This window comes from Zingiber officinale, chromosome 6A, assembly GCF_018446385.1.
Source record: "Zingiber officinale cultivar Zhangliang chromosome 6A, Zo_v1.1, whole genome shotgun sequence".
NCBI classification, from domain to species: Eukaryota; Viridiplantae; Streptophyta; class Magnoliopsida; order Zingiberales; family Zingiberaceae; genus Zingiber; species Zingiber officinale.
The window spans coordinates 109,621,793-109,628,217 of NC_055997.1; positions in this window are offsets into that span (position 1 = coordinate 109,621,793).

Here is a 6,425-nt window from a genome sequence, read left to right on the forward strand (position 1 = left end):
CAGCCTCTGAGGCAGCTAAAGAAGCAGTATGGCTCAGGAACTTTCTAATGGACTTAGATGTGATTCCTGGTTTTCCCAAAATCATCACAATTTATTGTGATAATAGCGGTGCAGTTGCAAACTCGAAGGAACCACGAGCTCATAAGGCAAGTAAACATATAGAGCGCAAGTACCACCTGATACGAGATATCGTGAAACGAGGAGAAGTTGTCATCGCCAAGATTGCATCAGCGGATAACCTGGTAGATCCTTTCACTAAGGCCCTTCCGGCGAAAGCTTTCGATCGGCATGTGGAGGGAATGGGAATCAGATGTATGGTAGAAGATATGACAGCTTAGTCATTAGTATAAGTGGGAGATTGTTGGAGTGTATACTGAAAGTCTAAGCTTTGTAAACATTCATTATGAATAAAGAATCACATTTGGTCAAATTGTCTACATTTAGTTGTAGTTGTTCAATTAATTTATACTGTAGATAACATAGTATGTGGTGCCACATGCAGAAGATGATGTTATCAGTACCTTATAAATTATAAACAGTAACGCACGACCAAAATGGAAAGGAACAAACCATTAGAAGGTCGTAGTGTAATTAGGTATCAGTTTATCTTGACTGTATAATTACACTAGTACACTCAGAGTGTATTGAGTAGGACCATTTGAGGTCGTTTCTTTTATACTGACTTTATAAAGAAACAAAGACCTCGGTTATTATGGAAGTGTGTGCTCTTAATCCTAATATAATAACAAGAACATATATTTGATATTTATTTCTTTAATTTATCAATGGGTGAGATTTAGTTCGATGAATCAATAAGCCCGATAAGTTGGGAAATGGTATCATTTATAGTGTGTGTTGTTGATTATAGAAGGAAACTGTGTCCTAGAGATACTAGGTTGATAATGTCCTCAAGAGGAGCTCATAAGGATTGTCATGTTAAACCCTGCAGGTGGACCTAGTCCGACATGATGATAAGGTTGAGTGGTACTACTCTTGGACTAAGATATTAATTAAATGAGTTGTCAGTAACTCACTTAATTAGTGGACATTCGATATCTTAAACATAGGGAGACTAACACACTCATAATAAGAAGGAGCCCAAAAATGTAATTTGGGATTGGTGTGGTAGTTCAATAATAGTTCTCTAGTGGAATGAATTATTATTGATAAAATTAAGTTGTGTGTTCGGGGCGAACACGGGATGCTTAATTTTATCGGGAGTCCAAAAACAATTCCTCCTCTCAGTCCCTATCGTAGCCTCTTATTTATAGAGTACTATACCCACCTAAAGGGGGTCGGCCAAGCTAGCTTGGGAACCAAGCTAGGGCCGGCCTAAGCATAAGTTGGGGTGGCCGGCCCTAGCTTGAACCCAAGCTAGAGGGGCCGGCCATATTAAATTAAAAAAGGATTTTAATTTTAATTTTTTATTATGTGGAAGATATAATTTATTAAAGAGAATTAAAATTAAAATATCTCTCTTGTAAAAGATCTACAAAAGATTAAAGAAAGAGATCTCTTTCCTTATTTGTAGATTGGTGAGATATTTTATTTTCTCTTTAAAAATTATTCACATGTTGTAAAATTAAAATTATAGAAATTTCCTTTTATCAACCATGAAGAGATTTTTGAAGAGAAATTTTATTTTTTAAAATTTCCGGAAACAAATTAGGAAGTTTTAATTTGTTGATTAAAACTTGTCTAAATTGTTTCCCCTTGATGTGGTCGGCCAATATAGATTAAATTGGGATATTTTATTTTATTTTTCTCAATTAAATCATGTCAAGGAAATTAAGGAAATTTTATTGTAATTAAATTTCCTAATTTGCTTAGGCCAAGGAATATAAAAGAAGGGGTGAGAGTGCCTTCATGAGATACAACCTCTATTATTTCTCTCCCTCTTTTGTTCCTTGGTGTGGCCGGCCATCATCATCATCCTCTCCCTCTCTTCCTCTTGTGGTGGCCGAACCTCTCTCTCCCCTTGGAGCTCTTGCGGCGGCCGGATACTACTTGGAGAAGAAGAAGAAGAAGGAGAGAAAGCTTGCGTCTCTTGGAGCTTGGTTGGTGTTTTGTTCTTCATCCTTGGTAAAGCTTCTTTGTGGTCGAACCTAGCTAGGAGGAGAAGAAGGTGGTTGGTGGTTTCTCATCTCGGAAGATCGTTTCCCACACAACGTCCGAGGTTAGAAGAGGAATACGGTAGAAGATCAAGAGGTCTTTCTAGAAGGTATAACTAGTAATTTTTCCTTTCTGCATCATGCTAGTTATTTATGGAAATAATACCAAATACAAGAGGCTTACGATTCTAGTATTTCGAATATGTTTTTCGATGTTGTGTTCTTTTGTTTTATTTTTCCTTGTGATTTGATTGTTCTTTTCGGTTAACCTAAAGTTATTTTAGGAAATTAAATATTAGATTTCTATAAAAGGTTTTGTCTAGTCGGTGGTGGTTGCTCCCATATCCAAGAAGGCCATGTGCCTCACCATGTCAGTACTGGGAACCAATTATGGAAATTAATATTTAATGGAATTAATAACTTAAGGTGATTTGGGTCGAACGTGTTAAGTTCCGCAGGAGACCCAAATCAAAACCTAAAAGAACGAATAGATTAAGTTTTGGATCAAACGTGTTAAGTTCCGCAGGCGATCCAAAATTTAATATAAAAGAACACATGGTAGCTAGGAAAAGGTTCAGACCTTTGTACAAAATTTTTGTACAGTGGAACCTCTAGGTTTTCCGAGTAGCAACCAACAGTGAGATTTTGCAGTTGGTTTAGGAACAAGTCTCTCTTGGCAATCCGAGAGTCTCGGGTTCCTTCTTGGAGCTCGATGAGCTTGTTCCACAAATCTTTTGCACTCACAAAAGGACCTACCTTGACAAGTTGATCTTTGGCTATCCCGCATTGTAGAGTGACCACCACCTTGGCATCGGCTTGTCCTTTGCGAGTTTGCTCGGCGGACCACCTTGACGATTCTAGTTCCTTACCTTCTTCATCCTTCGGAGGTGTGAACCCTTCCTTGACCGAGAACCACATGGAGATGTCGATCTTGAGGTAGTACTCCATACGGCTCTTCCAATATTGGAAGTCCGCTCCGTCGAAGTAGGGTGGACGATTGGTGCTAAAACCTTCCTTCATAGCCATCTTCTTGCTCTTTAGGGTGTTAATCCGGATGAAGAGCGCCTTGCTCTGATACCACTTGTTAGGACCTCCGGATGGTTAGAGAGGGGGGGTGTGAATAGCCTCCTTTTAAAAACTCAATCAATTTCCTCACAAGAGTTTGTTAGCACAGCGGAAATAAGAAAAATGAAAACTGATGCAAGGAAAAGGGACAAACCACCACTAACAAAATGATGTACGAGGTTCGGGGATAACTTGCCCCTACTTCTCGGCGTGTCCGTAAGGTGGACGATCGGTAGATCACACCCCGGACAAAATCCGGCTAAGTATTTCTCCTTCTCGGTGGAGTAACCTCTCCACAAAGTCACAGAGATGATTTGAAATGAAGCACAAGACTTACAGAGATTTGTGGCTGAAAGAATGAGCAAATGAACTTACAGCCACGATGAAAGCAACGTGCAAAGATAAAAGGATTCCTCAGCCAAGAGCTCAACAACACAGCACACTTGCTTCGGTCGACAGAGAGTTTTTCCAGAACCTTTCGTTGCTAAAACCTCTCTTCTTCCTTCTTCTTATCCCTCTGCTTTCTCACTGTCTTCAGCCAGAGCCGAATCGCTGTCACCTGTATCGTATCACTGCAACCAACTCAGGCATCGCCAATCACTCTTACTCCTCATCTGGTTCTCTGAACTCACACCAATACCATCCATGGTCTTCACTGGTGTCTCTGAGCTCAAACCAATGAGCAAGAGTCAAACTGTTGCCAACTGATCGCAGCCAGTCAACGTTACGCTCGAATTGCACCACTTGCAGTGAAACACAGCACAAAGGGCATTTGTTCTTATTCTTCTGATGGTGCTTAATTTGAAATTAAGCAGCGCACACACAGCAACAACTCAAAAATCTCACGAGATGATTTGATCGGTGAATCGAATCGAGAGAAACGAGAAAACAAACAACATTGTGGATCGGTCGGCGAGGCCGATCCATACTCTGACCGATCGGGACACACACGATCGGTGCGGGATATCTTGATCGATGCGTGGACGATCGGCCTATAAATGGATCGGTCCTGGCCGATCCCCTATGGTTCACGAGTCTTCGTAAACTTATTGCGATCGGTCACGGGCCGTCGGATAACCAATCTTACGTGGTTCTTGATCGGTCCGAGCCGTCGGATAACCAAAACTTACGTGGTTCTTGATTGGTCCACCGACCGATCGGATACCTAAGTATCCTTGGATCGGTCGAAAACTGATCCGGACAACGGTATCCGGATCGGTGCGTTGACCGATCGATGCCTCTGATGGGTTTTGAGCTTCGACCCTAAACCTAACGTCTTCTGGTCGAGCGAGCTGGGCCCCTCTCGACCTAGTCCGGAGAACGAGCTGCCGAGCCCTCTCCGACTTCCAGGTCCGGTCCAGAGACTGAGCTACCGAGCCCTCTCCGACTTCCACGTCCGGTCCAGAGACCGAGCTACCGAGCCCTCTCTAACCTAGTCCGGAGAACGAGCTGCCGAGCCCTCTCCGACTTCGTCCGGTCCAGAGAACGAGCTACCGAGCCCTCTCCGACTTTGCGTGCCAAGTATCCGTACTCGGACTTTTCCTCTCCACATGATCAACCTTGATCATTAATCAGTCTGAGTTTAATTAACATCTGATACAAACTTAAATCAGTGTCAACATCAAAACAATAGCCAGGTCAGACTATATCAATAAGCAAGACTCTAAGCGCTCGAACCGGATCCTGGTACCCCAAGAGCCAATAAACTGTCGATGATGAGCCATTTTAGAATAGATAGAGGCAACCATATCCAGGCGCTTAGACTTGGTCGAAGTGCCCGGGAGCAACCATGTCAACAAATTGCTAGTTGAGACTAGTGGGCTATATATAAAGCCTGGTCTTCAAAGTTAAAACAACACACTTGTATTTGTTTTCAATTTTCATTTCGTTTGCACTTAACTACTGTAAGAGGCTTCTCCGCTTTCAACAAAGGAGACTTTCTATTGGAGTTTTCACTACCTTAGATTAGCAACCTCCCCGATTGTAAACCAAGTAAACTTAAAGACTTCTCTTACTTTATGTTTATGTTTTTATTTTTTTAAACTAACGTGTGTTCCGTGCTAAGTCTTAAAAGCAAGAGAAAATTCTAACTGTAAATTACAGGGCTATTCACACCCCCCCCCCCCCTCCAGCCAGCTCACTGAGACCATTAGACCTCACCTACACCACTAGGGTATTAAGTAGAGACTTCATACTATCCCCTACTATTATAAGAGAGCATTTAGGACTTAGACTCTCAGCATCTACTTTCCTATGTTACCCTCCCAAGGTCTTACCATTTGGTGATCCTTACTCCCACATTACATTAGATATGATATACTCATATTTTTTTAGGGGAGAGTAGAGAGTACCTACTGTGACTCAGTTCCAATCCATCACACTTAGGATTCAAGACTATGTCTTATATAAGGTCTTAGTATTATATATTCTATTCCTGACTACCAGAGATATCACCATGATTTGACCATTTCATTTATTTCTACTTTATGCATTATATCATAGGCTTGACATAGACATTATTCTACACATATTTCATGTCATCATCTACTCAGCCAGTATTAGCACTAGCAAAAGGATTCACATGCCCCACTGCCACATTCTGACCTCACTCTTAGCATCATTTAGGGTTGAAGTCACCGCAGATGATGTCAAACGCCTAAGTGAGTTTGATATAGTAGGTGCTAGGAACCTATCATTAGCTAGTGTTCATATAGATGATGATGAAGTCATCTCATGGAGGAGAGAGGGCCAATATCAGCCTATTGCTGGTTGCTACTCGGAAAACCTAGAGGTTCCACTGTACAAAAATTTTGTACAAAGGTCTGAACCTTTTCCTAGCTACCATGTGTTCTTTTAAATTAAATTTTGGATCGCCTGCGGAACTTAACACGTTTGATCCAAAACTTAATCTATTTGTTCTTTAAGGTTTAGACTTGGATCTCCTGCGGAACTTAACACGTTTGATCCAAATCACCTAAGTTATTAATTCCATTAAATATTAATTTCCATAATTGGTTCCCAGTACTGACGTGGCGAGGCACATGGCCTTCTTGGATATGGGAACAACCACCACCGACTAGACAAAACCTTTTATGGAAAGCTAATATTTAATTTCCTAAAATAACTTTAGGTCAACCAAAAGGAACAATCAAATCACAAGGAAAAGAAAAATAAAAGAACACAACTTCGAAAAACATATTCGAAATACTAGAATCGTAAGCCTCTTTTATTTGGTATTATTTCCATAAA